Consider the following 19,292-nt stretch of genomic DNA (forward strand, 5'->3'; position numbering starts at 1 on the left):
ATGCCAGAATACATTGAACCACCCTCAACTGGCTCCCCTCCTTCCTCGCTGGAAGAACCCAAAGGATCAGACTCCCGCCTTGCCTCTCCAAACCAACAGGGGTCAACTGCGGAGTACCACAAGGATCATTGCTTAGTCCCACGCTCCTCAACATCTACATGGCCCCCCTCGCTGCTATCTTCAGACACCATGGACTCAGCATTGTATCCTATGCCGACGACACCCAGCTCATCCTCTCCCTCACGAAGAACCCTGAAACCACCAGACTCAGCTTCCAAGAAGGAATGAAAGACTTTGCAGCTTGGATAAGCAGTAGCTTTCTGAAACTCATCTCGGAGAAGACAGAAGTCCTAGTCCTCGGACCCTCCCCCTCTGCATGGGACAACTCCTGGTGACCCTCTGCCCATGACACCCCCCACACCCACGGACCATGTACAAAACCTCGGCATCATACTCAACTCCTCCCTCACCATAACCTGACAGATCAACCCCGTCACCTCCACCTGCTTCAACATCTTCTGGATCCTCCACCAGACCTTCAAGTGGATCCCCCCCAAGGCCAGAAAGACCGTCACACACACACTCATAACAAACACACTGGACTACAGAAATGCCCTCTATTCTGGAATCAACAAATCCTTGCTGAGCAAACTCCATACGATCCAGAACAATGCGGCCAGACTCGTCCTCGGCATCCCACGGCATGAGCCCTACACCTGCAAGACCTCCACTGGCTCCCCATCGAGAAGAGAGTAACCTTCAAGCTACTCACCCACACCTACAAATTCCTCCACAACAGCGGAACCAAATACCTCAACGAAAGAGTCTCCTGCCACATACCCAAAAGGAAACCCAGCACATCCAGAGAGTCAGAGTGGGTTGAAGAGCCTTCTCCTACATGATATGATATGATATGATATGATATGATATGATATGATATGATATGATATGATATGATAAAGAGATTTATACAGCGCACGTTCACCAACGGCTTCTTGGCGCTTTAGGACAGGCCAGGAGCTAAGCTGCAAGGAGGGGACACCTAATCAAATGCTTGGGAAAACGGGCAAGTCTTTAAGGCTCTCTTGAATAAATGGTAAGAAGGGATGAGAGGAAGATCAGGAGGGAAGGAGTTCCATAGATGAGGAGCTTGAAAGGCAAATCTTAGTCCCCGTAGCCTTTTCCGTTTGAAAGGGCAGGTGGATAAGATTAGAGCCAGACGAGTGCAGGACTCGGGAAGGAGTATATCGGTGAAGACGAGAAGCAATGAAGGCTGGGCCTTGATGGATAAGGGCCTGGTAGGTGAGGCAGCCCACCTTGAAGAGGCTGCGCTGGACTACAGGGAGCCAGTGCAGGCTCCTCAGGCGAGGTTTAACAGAACTGGTCCTTGGCTGCCGAAAGACCAGTTTGGCTGCTTGATTTTGGATAAGTTGGAGTTGATGAGACTGATAGAGGGGGATGCCAGTATACAATGAGTTCACGTAGTCGATACGGGACATCACTAGACCCAGCGTGGCTTGAACTAAGGCATCATGAGTAAGGAATCTGCTGATCTTTCTGATGCGGCGAAAATTAAAAAAACAGGCGGACATCACAGGTTTAATTTGAAGTTTCATGGACAGATCCTTACTAATGGTAACTTCAAGGCTCTTGACTGAGCTCACCAGACAGGGAGCACTGCCCAGTGAGCGCGGCCAGAAATTAGAGTTCCAAGGGTTGCCCGGGGGTCCAGTGAGCACCAGCTCAGTCTTATCTGGATTTAGCTTGAGCTGGTTCGCATTCAAATATCTTCAATAAAAATCTTTGAAAAAAAAAGTTAAGCTTGAGGTCATCCGCATAATTGAAGATGACCACCGGTTTCTCCCGCAGCTTGGAAATGAGGGGAAAAATGTAAAGGTTGAATAATAACGGAGAGAGGGAAGAACCCTGAGGGACCCCACAGGTAAGGCCTTTGACTTCAGACATGAAGGGGCCAAGACGAACCGCTTGCTTACGATCTTGTAGGAATGAGGCAAGCCATTTAAGCGGAGTGCCCCTGATGCCGGCATTCTCGACCCGCTGAAGGAGGATGGAATAATCAACGGTGTTGAACGCTGCCGACAAATTTAAGAGCACCAGGGCCTGGGAGATATTTTGATCCGCCCCTTTTCTAAGTTCTTCATGAACTGCCACAATCACAGATTCGGTGGAATGTTGGGGTCTAAAACCCGCCTGATGTTGCTCTTGGAACTGTGAGCTTCTATGAAAGAACCAAGGCAGCTGGAAACATGGCCTCTAACAGTTTGCCTAAAAAAGGGAGCAGGGATATTGGGCAAAAATTGCTCAGGGTCAGTGGATCTGCCCCAGGTTTTTTGAGGATGGGTGCAACAACGGCAGATTTAAATATGCTTGGCACCACCCCCAAGCCGAAGGAGTTATTGAGCAAAGAGAGAGGCGCCTCAGGAAGACTAAGGAAAATCTTGCGGGCAATGTGAGCAGGGCAACTATCCTTAGGAGAGCCAGAGTGGACTCTACTGAGGAGTGAGAAGAACATCTCTTGTGTGATCAAACATAGCAGCCAAAGCCTAGAATGAGCTACCAGTCAGCATCAAATGCTCCCCTACTCTGCACACCTGCAGGAAGAGCCTCAAGACCTTGCTATTTGGCTGATCCGGAGAGGGACTCCCCCGACAACAGAAGACCCTCATGCATGAGTAGCATGCTTTAAACCCCTTTATTGATTGATTGATTCATTGGTGGAGGGCAGAGTGCCTCTTATGAAGCTAAGCAGAAGGCCTCCAAGTACCCATCCACTCCTCACACAATGATTATTATTTTTTTTTACAAATTGACAGGTATGTCATTCCAATGCATCATATTTATTACACTTAATTTGAGGTAAACAAACCAATACCTATTCCTTTGGATGCAATGTGAATCTCTAATTAGGCCAACATGTGTTTTGTGTGACTTAATTATTTTTCATATTTACAACAAGGGGGGATGAGGGATAGAGTCTCTGAATGAAGCAGAAAACTCTCACCCAGTCAAGAGATCAGGGCTAGATCCAACACCGTTTTTTAGCTCACTGCACCATCCCAGTTTCAGAACCTGGCTGTATGCAAATTAGTCTGTTCCTGTCCCAGTGCATGATGGGAACAGGGCAAACCAAACTACAAAAGCCAATTCTTACACTGGGAAGGAAACAAGCTCCCGGGGACCGGTTTCTGGCATTACAGCCGTCTTCGGCCCGGTTTGCTTGAATCCTGATGGTGCAATGAGCAAGGGACTCATGTCTGAGTATACCCTTCCACGCTTAGGGTGGACAAAAATATTTACAACAAGGGGTGGTGAGGGACAGAGTCTCTGAATGAAGCAGAAAACTCTCACCCAGTCAAGAGATCAGGGCTAGATCCAACACTGTTCTTTAGCTCACTGCACCATCCCAGTTTCAGAACCTGGCTGTATGCAAATTAGTCTGTTCCTGTCCCAGTGCATGATGGGAACAGGGCAAACCAAACTACAAAAGCCAATTCTTACACTGGGAAGGAAACAAGCTCCCGGGGACCGGTTTCTGGCATTACAGCCGTCTTCGGCCCGGTTTGCTTGAAGCCAGAAACCGGTCCCCGGTAGCTTGTCTCCTTTCTGGTGAAGAATTGGCTTGGTAGTTTAGTCTGCCCTGTTCCCATGATGCACTGGGCCAGGGACAGACTGATTTGCATATAGCCAGGTTCTGAGCTGGGATGGTGCAGTGAGATAAATAACGGTGATGGATCAAGCCCTGATCTTTGGACTGGGTAAGAGTGGTCTGCTCAATTCAGACACTCTGTTCATCACCACCCCCTTTTTTGAATCGTTTTTGGCCACTATAAGTGTGGCAGGGTATACTCAGACATGAGTCCCTTTCTCACTGCACCATCAGGATTCAAGCAAGCCGGGCCGAAGACGGCTGAAATGCCAGAAACCGGTCCCCGGTAGCTTGTCTCCTTTCTGGTGAAGAATTGGCTTGGTAGTTTAGTCTGCCCTGTTCCCATGATGCACTGGGCCAGGGACAGACTGATTTGCATATAGCCAGGTTCTGAGCTGGGATGGTGCAGTGAGATAAATAACGGTGATGGATCAAGCCCTGATCTTTGGACTGGGTAAGAGTGGTCTGCTCAATTCAGACACTCTGTTCATCACCACCCCCTTTTTTGAATCGTTTTTGGCCACTATAAGTGTGGCAGGGTATACTCAGACATGAGTCCCTTTCTCACTGCACCATCAGGATTCAAGCAAGCCGGGCCGAAGATGGCTGAAATGCCAGAAACCGGTCCCCGGTAGCTTGTCTCCTTTCTGGTGAAGAATTGGCTTGGTAGTTTAGTCTGCCCTGTTCCCATGATGCACTGGGCCAGGGACAGACTGATTTGCATATAGCCAGGTTCTGAGCTGGGATGGTGCAGTGAGATAAATAACGGTGATGGATCAAGCCCTGATCTTTGGACTGGGTAAGAGTGGTCTGCTCAATTCAGACACTCTGTTCATCACCACCCCCTTTTTTGAATCGTTAATTATTTTTCATGTCACATCTCAGGGCATTAACATTATATAAATTAAAATCAAATACAAGAAATGGGCCAAATTTTCAAAAAATGGGGCAAGTTTTAGTCAATGTGCAATATGTAATGTTGAAGGTTTACAGGTTTATACAATAACCAAACAGGATAGAAAGAAAAAGAAATAGATAAGGAAAAAGCCGCCATCTTGGGGGTAGGTCGCGGGTTGCGCTCTAGTGGACTGGCCACTCCCGACCTCTCCTGCTCATAAGTCGCGCTGGGATTTGTGTGTGGTGATTAGCAAGCAAACACTTCCTGAGGTGGGAAGCCGGGAAGCTAGTGGACATATTATTTAACTTTGTATTTTGGTGAATTCTCTGTGCTGATTTTAATTAACATTACCTGCGGTGACTCCGTTCTGAGGCCACCTACTTCCCCATTGCACCAGGTCCTCGCAGCCGTTTAGGTGCTGCTACGGGGGACATACAAATCTAGCCGCCATCTTGGGGGTAGGTGCGGGTTGCGCTCTAATGGACTGGATGCTGCCCATTTTAACTCCGCTAGCAGGAACACCTACAGTAGGCAGTAATTAATCTCCCTAAGACCAGCAGGAGGACTCCACACTATGCTCCATACTGCTGAAAAACCGAGTCTGGACTCCCCATGTGAGATCTGTGACTACTCTTGGAACAAGGATTTAAGTAGAGGCAGACAGCCTCTATTGTATAGCTTGCCTCGGACCCATGGACCTGGAGTGACAATTACTCGCTCAGTCAGATTAATAAATTGCAGATTGCTGGTAAAGCACGCTTTAGATATCTTCCAGTCCATAAAGGATAATGACTGGGACCTCTTATTCCAGACAGAAACTTGGCTCAACGAGGCGACAAACCCTGCTTTAACCCTGGCCATCCCTGGCGGCTATAGTATTTTATGTGCCAATCGTGAAAACGGTAAACAGGGAGGAGGGGTGGCAATTATCTATAAATCCAAATGGATGATTGTGTCGCCCCACTATGAACAAATTGGCAATATTGAAGGCCTTCCCTTCTGCATTAAACTATCGGCGTCGGCCACTTGCTCTGGCCTTTTGGTCTATCGACCACCTAACTCTAGTCCCTCTTATCTATCATCTCTTATGGATTATATTATTCAGGCTTGCTTGCGGTATTCTAACTTTACAGTGTTAGGAGACCTGAATCTTCACGTTGACGATGCTACTTGCTCACTTAGCTCAAATTTACTTCCACATTGGCAGTTGATGGTCTCATTCAGCTGGTAACTTCCCCCACTCATAAAACTGGTCATACGTTAGATCTCATTTGCTCTAACCTCTGACATTTTGGTTAAGGATCCTAGTCCAGTTGTATGGTCGGATCATTACTTTATACCATTTGCTATTATTATGACTCATCACGACAGACCTCTTTTATGCCTAAGGAATTTGGAAGAAATTGGAGTAAGATCTCCCTGGAACTTCTCTTTGAAGACACAAAAAATTCCAATCCTCTTTTGGTCTCGGACCTTGACTCACGCATTCGTAATTTTAATGAATGGGTGACCAAGGCCATTGATTCATTAGCAACTCTCAGACCTAATAAAACCTTTAGATCTGCACCAGCCGCTCCATGGTACTTGGAGTAATTGAGACAAAAAAAGTCTGCCTGCAAATCCTTGGAACGCTGTTGGAGAGTAAATTTTTCAGCAGATAGTAAATTTAAGTATCGGTCTGCCCTCAAAGAATATCGAAAATTGATTATTTTGTACAAAAGAAATTATCTATCGGACAGAATTGAGAAAGCCACTAATTTCTCCAGAGAGATTTTTAATATTGTTAAACCTTTTACAGATCCACAGGCCCTGAATAGTCGTTCTCCTGTGTCTCAGTCTCTATGCACACAACTCTCTGAATTGTTTGAAGAGAAAATTGCCCTTATCTATGCTTCCTTCCCTAAAACAGATTGTTGCTATATGGAGGAAGAACAGCTAGTCAATTCTGCCATAGATACAGTCTTTGCGGAATTCTCAGAAATTTTGGAGGACCTTTCTCTCAAGGAACTTCTTAAATGTAAATCAGTATCTCCCAGGGATCCATGGCCAGCAAAGCAATATAAAGCTTTAGCAGCATTTCTAAATCCTTATCTGAATCCTATATGGAATGCATCCCTGAGCTCTGGTAACTATCCAGAGTCGTGGAAACACGCATTCCTAGTACCAATTTTGAATAAAGCTAATGCAAATGCAAAGATCCCAGGATACTACAGGCCAATCTCTCTACTCCCTGCCCCGGCCAAGATCCTGGAAAAGTCGGTTCATCAACAACTGTCCAGCTTCATAGAGTCCAATGGCCTTCTCCATGATTCTCAACACCGATTTCGCGCAGGCCATAGCACCGAGTCGGCCCTGATTGAAATGGCCGACTCTGTGTGGTGGACCCTGGACAGGGGATCGAGGGCGGTGTTGGTGCTGCTGGATCTTTCAGCAGCATTTGACACCGTCTCTCACCCGATCCTCCTGAAACAACTGAGATCCATTGGAGTCCAGGGTAAGTATGGGCAAAATTTCAAATTCGCGCAAAATCGAATTTGCAATCCGCAAAATCCGCGAATTCGTGCGAATTTGCGGATTTTTGTTTTTTTGCGTGTTTGCGGGGTTTTTTGCATGTTCGCTGGGCTTTTTGTGTGTTCGCGGGCCGCTTGCATGGCGAAGTTACCCATGCGGTCGTGTATGGGCACAGCACCCTCTGGTTCACCACTGCCACCCTCTGGTTCATCACTGCCATCCTCTGGTTCACCACTGCCACCCTATGGTTCACCCCTGCCACCCTCTGGTTCACCCCTGCCACCCTCTGGTTTACCACTGCCACCCTCTGGTTCAGCACTGCCACTCTCTGGTTCACCCCTGCCACCCTCAGGTTCAGCACTGTCACCCTCTGGTTCACCACTGCCACCCTCTGGTTCATCAAAGCACCTCTGGTTCACCACTGCCACCCTCTGGTTAACCACGGTCACCCTCTGGTTCAGCACTGCCACCCTCTGGTTCACAACTGCCACCCTCTGGTTCAACCCTGCCACCCTCTGGTACAGCACTGTCACCCTCTGGTTTACCACTGCCACCCTCTGGTTCATGACTGCCACCCTCTGGTTCATCACAGCACCTCTGGTTCACCCCTGCCACCCTCTGGTACAGCACTGTCACCCTCTGGTTCACCACTGACACCCTCTGGTTCACGACTGCCACCCTCTGGTTCATCACAGCACCTCTGGTTCACCACTGCCACCCTCTGGTTAACCACTGTCACCCTCTGGTTCAGCACTGCTACCCTCTGGTTCACCACTGCCACCCTCTGGTTCACCCCTACCACCCTCTGGTTCACCACTGCCACCCTCTGGTTCATCACAGCACCCTCTGGTTCACCACTGCCACCCTCTGGTTAACCACGGTCACCCTCTGGTTTACCACTGCCACCCTCTGGTTCACCACTGCCACTCTCTGGTTCACCACTGCCACCCTCTGGTTCACCCATGCCATCCTCTGGTTCATCACTGCCACACTCTGGTTCACCCCTGCCAACCTCTGGTTCAGCACTGCCACCCTCTGGTTCAGCAATATCACCCTCTGGTTCACCCCTGCCACACTCTGGTTCATCACTGTCACCCTCTGGTTCATCACTGCCACCCTCTGGTTCACCACTGCCACCCTCTACCGAGACCTTTTGTGATGCAGCGGCAGCATAAAAGATCCGCCATGGTGCCGGGTATTAACAACGTGACGCATCTGAGAGATGCGTCACTTTAAAAAGCCCTGCGCCATCAGTAGGCGTTCCGGCGCAAGGGAGTGCGCTCCTGCGCAGGAACGCCTCCTAAAAGTGGCTGAGTGAAATCTACAAGAATTCACTCAGTCACTTTTAGGCCAATGCTGAGTCAAAACCCTGCGCCTGCTTAAAGCAGGCGCAAGGCTTGATGCAGCATTGGGGAGATAGAGCAGCTCCAGCAATGCGCTGCGTTTATGGCACAGATGCGTGCCAGATGCGCTGTGCTGTTTTTGCCACATGGTGCGCCGCATTGTAAATGCGGCGCACCATGGGTGTGCGGAGCTGCGGCGCACAATAACTGGCGCATCCCTGGGGATGCGCTAGTTATTGTAAATCTGCCCCTATACATTTAGCCAACGAGGGAGCACTTACTGATTAGACAATAGAAAGTACTCCAGTTGAGTAGAGGTATTGCACAAAAAGGTGGCATCTTCGTGGACAAACACGCAGGGCGGGATTCATTCTGCCCCCTGTTAGACTCTTTTTTTGTGCCCTTCTGCCCTCTGTTAGACTTGTTTTTTCCTTGTTTTTGTGCCCTTCTGCCCTCTGTTAGACTTGTTTTTCCCTTGTTTTTCTGCCGTCCTGCCCCCTGTTAGACTCGTTTTTTGTGCCCTTCTGTCCTCTATTAGACTCATTTTTCTCTTGTTTTTCTGCCCTTATGCCCTCTGTTAGACTCGTTTTTTGTGCCCTTATGCCCTCTGTTATTCCCTTGTTTTTGTACCCTTCTGCCCTCTGTTAGACTCATTTTTTGTGCCCTCCTGCCCTCTGTTAGACTCGTTTTTGGGCCTTTCTTCCCCGTTAGACTCGTTTTTTGTGCCCTTCTGCCCTCTGTTAGACTCGTTTTTCCCTTGTTTTTCTGCTCTTCTGTCCTCTGTTAGGCTGGTTTTTTTGTGCCTTTCTGCCCTCTGTTAGACTCGTTTTTCCCTTGTTTTTCTGCCCTTCGGCCCTTTGTTAGACTGCTTTTTGTGCCTTTCTGTCCTCTGCATCACCACATCATCACTCAGCGCTACCCCAGCATCACTCAGCACCACCACATTATCACTCAGCACCACCACATTATCACTCAGCACTACCACAGCACCACTCAGCGCCACCACAGCACCACTCAGCACCACCACAGCATCACTCAGCACCACCACAGCACCAATCAGCACCACCACAGCACCACTCAGCACCACCACAGCATCACTCAGCACCACCACAGCATCACTCAGCACCACCACATTATCACTCAGCACCACCACAGAACCTCTCAGCACCACCACAGCATCACTCAGCACCACCACAGCATCACTCAGCACCACCACAGCATCACTCAGCACCACCCCTGCATCAGTCAGCACTATTCCAGCATCACTCAGCGCCACCACAGCACCACTCAGCATTACCACACCACCACTCAGCACCACCACAGCACCACTCAGCGCCACCCCAGCATCAATCTGCGCAACCATTCAACAACAACTGGTTCAAATATGTTCTCTCAATGTTTCAAACTTTTTTACAAATGTCACAAAAAGATGTTAATATTTCACTTCTGTTCTTGGATTTTCGTCACAATAAAATACACTGAACATAATCTTCACAAAAGTTATTTACAAAAGTTTAAGCTATTGCCATTATAAATTAAAATCACTTTTATTTAAGTATTAATTATTTAGAAAAATTAAAAGCCATTGTAATGTTTAATATCAATACAGCTAAGTCACGTAAATACAAAACATGTTGCATTACAAATGCTATAGGTGCCACATTTGCAAAAGTTATAACTATTGGCATTGTAAATGACAAAGCTATTAATTTAGCTATTTTCAAAACCAACACATAAATAAAATAAATTGTCATTTACAAGACCAATAGCTCAAACTTTCCTAATGCAAGACCTATTGCATTGCAAATGCTTGTTTTTATATCTGTCAGTGCTTCCTGTTGAGGTTTAATTTTCGTGACAGGCGCCTCATTGCCTACTTGTAACTATTCTCTGACCCTGCTTCAAGGGTCAGAGCAGGGTCAGAGAATAGTTGCAAGTAGGCAACGAGGCGCCAGGAAGCACTTACAGGCTTACTGCAGCAGGTGCCCAAGTTGAAGTTAATTTCTTTGTAACCCTTTTGTAAAAGGTTACAAAAAATTAGCTTCAACGTTTGCACCTGCTGCTGTAACCCTGTAAGTGCTTGGCTGAAAATTCGTCCCCGCTGATTCGCGGATTTTACCGCAATTTCGCGAGATTCGCGGATCGCGAAATCATGGAAAATCCGCAAATTCCGTGAGCGGAACGAATTTTCAGCCCATGCTTAGTCCAGGGTACAGTCCTTAAATGGATTGCATCATTTCTGTATGGCAGAAAACAACAAGTGCACACTCCCCCTTTTACCTCCTTAGCTAGACCACTCAAGTGGGGTGTCCCGCAGGTCTCCGCGTTGAGTCCGCTCCTCTTTAATGTTTATTTTACTCCATTAGCCGAAATGTTATCTCAGTCCGGAACTAAAATGACATCATATGCAGATGACATTCAGATTCTTTTCTCCTATAATTATTCATCTCCAACGACATTTGACCCCCTAAAAGCATGTTTGAGGAACATTGCGAAGTGGAGGGATCTTAATTTTTTAAGACTCAATGCCGGCAAGACCGAGATCCTGTATTTTAATCAACCATCTCCTCTTGCCTCTAATCTCTGGTGGCCGGAAGATTTGAGTCTTGCTCCTTCTCCTAAGGACTCGGTTAGAAACCTAGGGGTCAGATGGGATAATCAGCTGTCCTTTGCCAATCAAGTCCATACAGTTACGGCTAACTGCTTCACCAAAATTAAAATGATAAAAAAATGTATTAACTACATGCCCAGTAACATCAGAAAAACTGTAGTCCAGGCCCTCATAACATCGCACCTGGACTATGCCAATGGACTCTATCTGGGACTGGCAGCAGGTTTGTGTCACAGACTTCAGATAGTTCAAAATGCTGTGGCCTGTTTGGTTTGCGGCATTCCACTCAGACATCATATTTCTCTTTATCTACGGAAATTGCATTGGTTGCCCATCCCCAAAAGGATTGAATTCAAAGCCATGATTTTGGCTTTCCGGACCACTAAAGACTTAGGACCAGCTTATTTAACTTCTTGTCTCCTTCCATACAGTTATTCGAGAGCCCTACTCTCCAATACCAAACAGCTATTAGTCACTCCCAGATTCAAAAAAGCCCGATCTGGAGGTAAAACTTTTCAAGTTGGTGCAACCAATTACTGGAATAAACTTCTGCTTTCCCTTCGTTCAACTCAGTCAGAACCTGAATTTCGCAGATCCCTCAAAACTTTTCTTTTCTGTTAGTATTCTGTCTTCTGTATCCACAGCTATCTGATCATTACGCCGGGACACCCTGTTGGGGTAGCTGCTTGCTTTATAAAAGACACAAATAAATAATAAATAAAAAAGAAAACAATTGAAAAAGATTGAAGCAAGAGAGACATTAAGTGAATGCTATATTGGGTACAATATACAGCTTTAGGCAAAATTGTAAAGCTGGCATAACAGCCAGATGAATCTTTGAGTGGAACACTAAACAATAAGGAAAATTGTTCCAAGTTCCATTGAGCCAGTGATTAATTAGTAAAAATATTAAGTGCCAGGGCTCTTGTCAGGAGGCAGTTTGTACCAGCCCATTTCTCCTGTTAGCGATGCCTAAAACAGAACCAACTAATAACCATGAACGTGGAGAGAGGATGCAGCATAATGTCCAGGAGCCATCCTTCGGAGCTGGGGAACCAGGTTCAGTCTCGGCCTCAGCTCAACATCCTGTGATTCTGGGTAAAATCGCAATCTCCCCGTAAATGACTGTGTCCCTAAATGATGCTCATGCAAAGCGTGGTGTTGATGATTAAGCACTGGTGCTGAACACCAGGAACCATTGGATGAAATTGAGCATATTACGTTGTGTTATAAAGCTAATTGTGTTTGTGATAATGTGCCATTAACAACAGGTTATACATGTGTTATTTTTACGTCATTCCTCTGTTTAGTCAACTCAAAAGTCCACATTAGAGGAGTGGACTGTAGAACAATGTTCATTGAAACCAGGTCAAAGCTGGAGGAATATTTCCCTGGAGAGCTCTTATTATGGCCCCCACATATATAGTACTTTCATATATGTATCAGGCCTGCCATTTCAGCATGTGTGCTGTTTTAACTGCCAATTAGACCTGGTAATAAAAACCCAATGCCAGGCCTAAAAATCCCTTTTTAATACAAATACGTAACCCCTGGGGCATGCCCTAAACACCCCAGAGGGCACAGTGCATTGTATTAGAAAAGTTGTATTTATACTTATAAGTTTTACATGTCCTGTGTATGCACCCTCCAGTCAGGGTATGCATCACTCTAGTCAGGGTAAATCAGATACATTCCCTAAATTAACCAGTGCTCTCCCTCTAGTAGCTTGGCACAGAGCAGACAGGTTTAACTTAGGAGGCAATACGTAAAATATTTGCGCAACATTAAATACATTAGAAATGTAAAAACACTACGCAAAAATAATCCTCAATGGGTTAAAAAAATAGAGTTCACTTTAATGAACAAAACAAGACCCAGACAACACAAATCCAATAAATAAAACTTACGTTTTTAATGTTTAAAGAATACTTCGCAAAATGGTGCCTAAAAGCAAGAAAAGGTCAGTTGCGGACATCTGGTCATTTTAGTCCGGGGCAAAGTCAAAAGTTAAAGGTGATCCCAATGGAGTGCTGGTCTTATAAAAGAACTGAGTTGAGCCACTGCCGCCATAGCACCTGAGCTACCACGCACCATCAATGCCACCTTCAAATCCAGCACTTTCCCAAATGCCTGGAAACGCCCCTCCTCAAGATGCCCTCAGCTGACCCGACGGACCTGAAGAACGACCTACCCATCCCTCTCCTCCCCTTCACGGCCAAAGTCACTGAGAAGATCGTCAACATCCAGTTTATGAACTTCATCGAAGATAACTCCATCCTAGCCCCTTTCCAATCCAGATTCCACAGCAGCCACAGCACCGAGACCTCCCTCCTCGCTTCCACAGGCACCATCCGCACCCTCCTCAACCAGGGCCACACCTCCGTCTTTATCCTACATGTTCTCTCTGCGGCCTTTGACACTGTCTCCCACCGCACTCTCACCGACAGACTTCACAACGTCAGCATACAGGGAACTGCCCTCTACTAGATCTGCTACTTCCTCACCGGCAAAAGCCAAAGAATCAGACTCCTGCTCTTCCTATCTGAACCCTCAGAGATCAACTGCAGAGTACCCCAAAGATCATCGTTCAGCCCCACGCTCTTCAACATCTACATGGCCCCCCTCACCGCCATCGTCAGACTGCATGGACTTAGCAAAGTACCCTACACCGACGACACCCAGCTCATCCTCTCCCTTATGAAGGAACCTGACACCACCAGACTCAGCTTCCAGAAAGGAATGAAAGACGCTGCATCCTGGATGAGCAGCAGCTGCCTGAATCTCAACTCAGAGAAAACAGAAGTCCTCATTCTTGGACCCAACCCCAAAGCATTGGACAACTCCTGGTGGCCCACCACCATCGGCAACGCCCCTACTCCCACAGACCACACCCGGAATCTCAGCATCATACTCGACTCCTCCTTCACCATGACCCGACAGATCAACGTTGTCACCTCCACCTGCTTCAACACCCTCTGCATCTTTTGAAAGACCTTCCAGTGGATTCCCCCGAATCTAGAAACACCATCACCCCCACACTCGTAAAAAAGAGCTAGCCCTTAGGCTAACTCGGAGCTGCACCCCCCCCCACACGCCTTGAAACGCTCATGGGTGAGGAGCACGCTTCACAAATCCCTGTTTGATTGATTGATTCTGTGTGTGTTTTATTATTTGCTTGTCATTCTCAAAATGCCTGGTTCAAGTTCACTAAACCTCAACCATTCGGTAGTAAATATTCCAATTTTTTCCAGCCACCTCCCTCCTGGCTTGTACATCCCACATTTGCAAACTCAATTGTATAGCTCCTTGTGTGGATAACTCTGCACTCATGCTAGAGATGTCTGCAGGTAAGAGATAGGGCATGCAGCTGTGGAGAGCTCAAGCTGGGGATTCGTGAATAGCATTTGCGAGTCAGATAAGTAGTATTACAAAAATAGAACTTATCGCACAAAAAATGTCTTCCTGACTAGCCCCATTTTGTCTACATCTGATGTATCTAAGCAAAGGTATTTGTGAATAAGGTACATTGTCATTCAAAGTTTCAAGATGTTGAAGCTTTTTTCTTTCTAGGGACATGATTGTTATGCGCAGGAGCATAATTCCATGCTGTTTTACAGTAATCGCTTAAAGGCATGTCTCTAATTTACTACCTGTCAATTTAGCAAATGCTATGAATTATTAAAGAATATCACAGATTGATGGGGTCAACGATTATCCTCCTGATTTGGCTATAAAAGAGTACCATTTTATTTCACAAAGAAAGGTTAGACCTTGAACCACTGCAGTGATTTTATGGTGCATGTGATGTGTGGAATAAAGCATTGGGCCCCATCCCTTGAGACAAGCTAAGCAAATCCTAGCGTAAAAATGATTGACTGCACAAACATACCTTTTTCATAAGAAAGACGATGCACCAATCGGCCTAATAATAATGATATGTTTTAATGCTGGCTCTGGAGACACTTTCACTCTGATTTATGTCCTGACTCACATTTGCTAAATGGCACAACAGCGGATTTGCCATTGAAAGGAGGAATGAAAAGCATAAAAGACATGGGTAAATTCCTACAGCTTTGAAGCAATAAAGCAAAAGTACACATTTCAATTGCTAAAATGCATATTTTTGAAAAATGCCCTTTATATGAACATCCAGCTGACAGAATAGACGAGTCTGCAATATCAAGGCATTTTCACGAGCAGCATCAGGCCCTGAATAGAGATAGCAGTAAAGCTGACTGAGATTCCTAATGGCAGAAGGTACTATTTATGACTGGTATTTATGCATATGTTTACATCTATTAGACCTTCAATTGCATGAAAGTGGGACAAATGTAAAGACCTCGATTTACCAGTTGTACAAATGCACAGAATTCCCAAGCAATTACATTTCTGTGGAGAAGGGGTCAGGAGGAATAGTTCTGCCACCGTGGACCGCTGAATGCTCCCTTCTTGCAGTAGAAAACAGCAGTCTACTAATCAGAGTTACCAGCTGGTAATATGTGGTCTGCTATTCCTGCACATGGGATCACCGGGAGTAGAAAAACAAGGCCTTTCATAATAAGGCTGAGGTGTATTTCACCTACACTTACCGGTTCACCTGGCTTGTATTCATGGACGACGATTAACCATTGTGTGTGGGGTAGAAGAAGTAACATTACAGACCCTTTGACCTGAACAACATCATAGGCAGTCCTCCAAGAGTCTTTCCACAGGCCCAGAAAGGGAACTGATGAGTGGGTCTGAGGGTACTATTGTTATAGCCAGTTCCTTCTTTAAAGTAGAGGTTTCTCTTTGAAGTGCTTGGAATTTCCTAACTCTCCTGCCCTGGTCCAAGCTGGCAGCAAAGCCAATGATGCAATGGTGCTCAGCCCTCTGGTGGAGGCAGGGCACAGCTTATTCAGTTGCAAGTGGGGATGTGCCCAGTGATCCTTCCCCATACTGCCAGCAGTTGGGAAATTCAGGCACACTTAATCTTTCTATTGTGTGATTGTCTTGGAGGAATTTGCAACGTTCTAACTGCCAACTACATCGAGTAATGTGACCCAGGGGATGCTCCTGTCACCAAATGGCAAGGGCAGGAAACTGTCAACTTCTTAAAAGTGAAAACTTAACTAGGACTTATGTCCTAGACATCAGATGCACTACAAGGAAATCACTCAAGAGAGTGTAAACCAAGTACAATCAAAGATGAGTAAGTGTTCTAGTTCAATGTACAAAATACAGCGTAGTTACAAATTTAATTGCACAAAAGTCCATCATGAAATAGTAGATGAAACGCTGATGGTGGCTCATTCACATATTTATTGCGCAAAAGTAAAACTTGAAATTCATGCGCTGAATGATAATTGTAAAAGTCCCATAGATGTTATTCCCAATAAATTTCGGGCTTAAAAATAGCCCTTCGTCAGGGGAATCTACAAACAGGAAAATCAGTGTCATAATGCATACTGCTTCAAAAGATAGAGCAACAAACAAAACATAAATGGCCAAGAGGAGAACCTTAAAATGTGGAAGAATAGGACACAAACTCTTGCTGGAGCTCTAGGCAAAGAACATGAAAAACACAGACTCATGGTGAAGAGAAAGTCAAAGCATATATGCTAATACCAAACATGAAACAACAGAGGTGCAATTACGTGACCTAAAGTATTAAGTGGACATACTCAGGAATATCTGAAATCCTGCGTGAATATGCCGAACTCACCCGAGATAACTCACAAGTGCTAGTCATAGTGAACTCATCCAGCAATAAAGAGCATATTTATAACTAATGTGAGTTGCAGCTAAACAAACGTGGCTTGCAGCTAAACACACTCCTGGTGTGAAAGTCTAAGTTGATAAACCCCTAGTGAAAATGTAGCACAAACACGTGCCTCCAAGCAGAGATAAGATCATTCAAAGAGAGCGACTGGAATTGGTCTGAATCAATCACAGCAAAATCCCGGTGTTGCACTAAAAAACATATTCCAAACCAAAGTAATCGAGAAAAAAATTTGTGTAAAAATTATAATCATGCTGGACCATGAGCTTTCCGGCACAACATGCAGAAAACAAGACCCAGCAGTGATCGTAGTGTCCACAATAGTGACTAAGAGCCTCCTGGTGCAGGTGAGCTGACAGAAACACGGTCAGAGGTCCTGAGCGCATAAAAGCAAGTGAGCGTGCACCAAACTTACCGGGAAGTTAAAGCCAGAGGGGACGAAGCTCCTTCCTATGGTCACTAAAAAACGACGTGAACAAAGTACTCAAAAGAAAACAAAGGTAACAAACTCATACAAAGGAAATATCATGAAATGGGAAAGATGAATAAAATCCTCATAGTGTTAGCTGCCAGTTAGTATTAGTGTGACAACATAAGCCTGAATGCTAGTCATCAATATGAATGGTAAAATGAAGACCACACAAATAAAAATTGCAAAGCATGCCAATGGCTGATATGAAAGAGATAAATACCACGAGGGTACAAAATGTGATCAATACAATCTGCCAGTAGTGAAAAACAGGCAACATGTATAAACAACCTCATTGCGTCCAGACAGTAAATGATCCTACAAGACCTGCCAATGTTAAAGAACAGGTAATATGCATACAAAATTCATTATGTACAGGCGGGAAATAATTCAATGACAATTCTCTGTGGAACATAAAACAGACATGAGAGTAACTCATTCAGAAATCAGCAGAACCCTGAAATAACAAATGCATTAGAAGAATCAATCCTAAGTGATATGCACGAATAAGTGAATAACCATCATTACATGGCCCATACACGAAGCAAATAAAACATAGGTAGATAAAATGAGTGAATAACCATCATAGATGATAAAGAGGAAACATAATTCATCAAATAATCAAATAGAACATAAAAAACACAGGGAGATATTAGACAAAAACTCAGCAAACAATCATCTATGCTTATAGGAACAAGATGCAACCTTATAAAGAAGAAGGTAATAATAAACAGTGTTAGATGTCTAAATCATACTAAAAGTAGCACCACATTAAAATAGGACGACTGTATAATGCAAATCATGAAAAATAATTAAAAGATATACAAAAACCATATATAAGCATTTGAAAAAATTATTACAACAGAAGAAAGAGAAAATCGAGAGCCTAGCTCAGAGTCAGTGGAAGGATCATGAAAAATGTCATAAAAAATTTCATAAAGAAGTGTCAGTGTGTTACAGGAAAAACGAGAATTCAAGTCTATCATTGAGACTACTCTGTGTCATGATGTCCAGAAAGTGTAGACAATGAGTTTCCTGTTGTGACAATAGTCTTGACATATTTTGATCAGCCTGAGACTTCACCATTTCAAGAATAGGGAATCTAAATTGGGCAATGGTGTGGTGATGTTCGTGCCAGTGAGCTGCCGGTGGTGAACAGAAGGTCTTTGTTCTCATGCGACTTTTGTGTTCTGTGATGCGGGTACGTAGATCCCTTTCTTTTTTGCCCACATACTATAAGCCACACGGGCAACGAATCTCATAAATGATGCACTGACTATTGCAGTCAGCAGTGAAATATAATTTGATGATTTTGCCAGACCAAGGGTGAGATATGCTACAGCCAACCAATTCATTGTTGCAATGAGAACAGTTACAGAATTTGCGCATGCCTTTGTGTTCCCCTCCAACATTTGTTACAGGTTTGGAAAGAAGCTCTCTTAGATTCTGTGACCTTGTGATGACAAAAATAGGAGGGTCCAAGAACAGGCCTTCAAAATCAGTTATGAGTTGCAGTAACTCCCAACGTTTCAACATCACATGTTTGATTGCTGGAGATAAGGTCGAAAAGGTAGACAAAAAGACTTCTTTTGACCGGCTCTTTAAATTGTTTCTTCAGTAAGCTATCACTTGGTAGATCTTCAACATGCCGCTCAGCTTCATATACTATTCCAACGGGGTAACCCTGGTCCAAAAATATTTTTATGGATTCACTCAAGGTGACTGCAACTTGTGAAACTTCCGATGTGATTATTTTGGCACGTATAAATTGATAGTAGCGAAAGTGTTTCTTGAGAGACGGCGGATGAAAGTTAAAGAACAGGAGAGAATTATTGTGGTCGGTTGGTTTCTTAAACAGTGAAGTCTTTATGTTTTTGCCCTCAATGTCAATTTTAACATCCAGATAGGATAGTCGCTGTTGGTCCATACTGAATGTCAACCTAATTCTGGGGTGTCTCGTTCTCAGTAGCTTTAGATTTTCTTTGATTTTCTTCAAGAGCAACCTGTGTGCCATGCCAGATTATCAGTATGT

The sequence above is a fragment of the Lissotriton vulgaris genome, chromosome 7, assembly GCF_964263255.1.
Source record: "Lissotriton vulgaris chromosome 7, aLisVul1.2, whole genome shotgun sequence".
NCBI lineage: Eukaryota > Metazoa > Chordata > Amphibia > Caudata > Salamandridae > Lissotriton > Lissotriton vulgaris.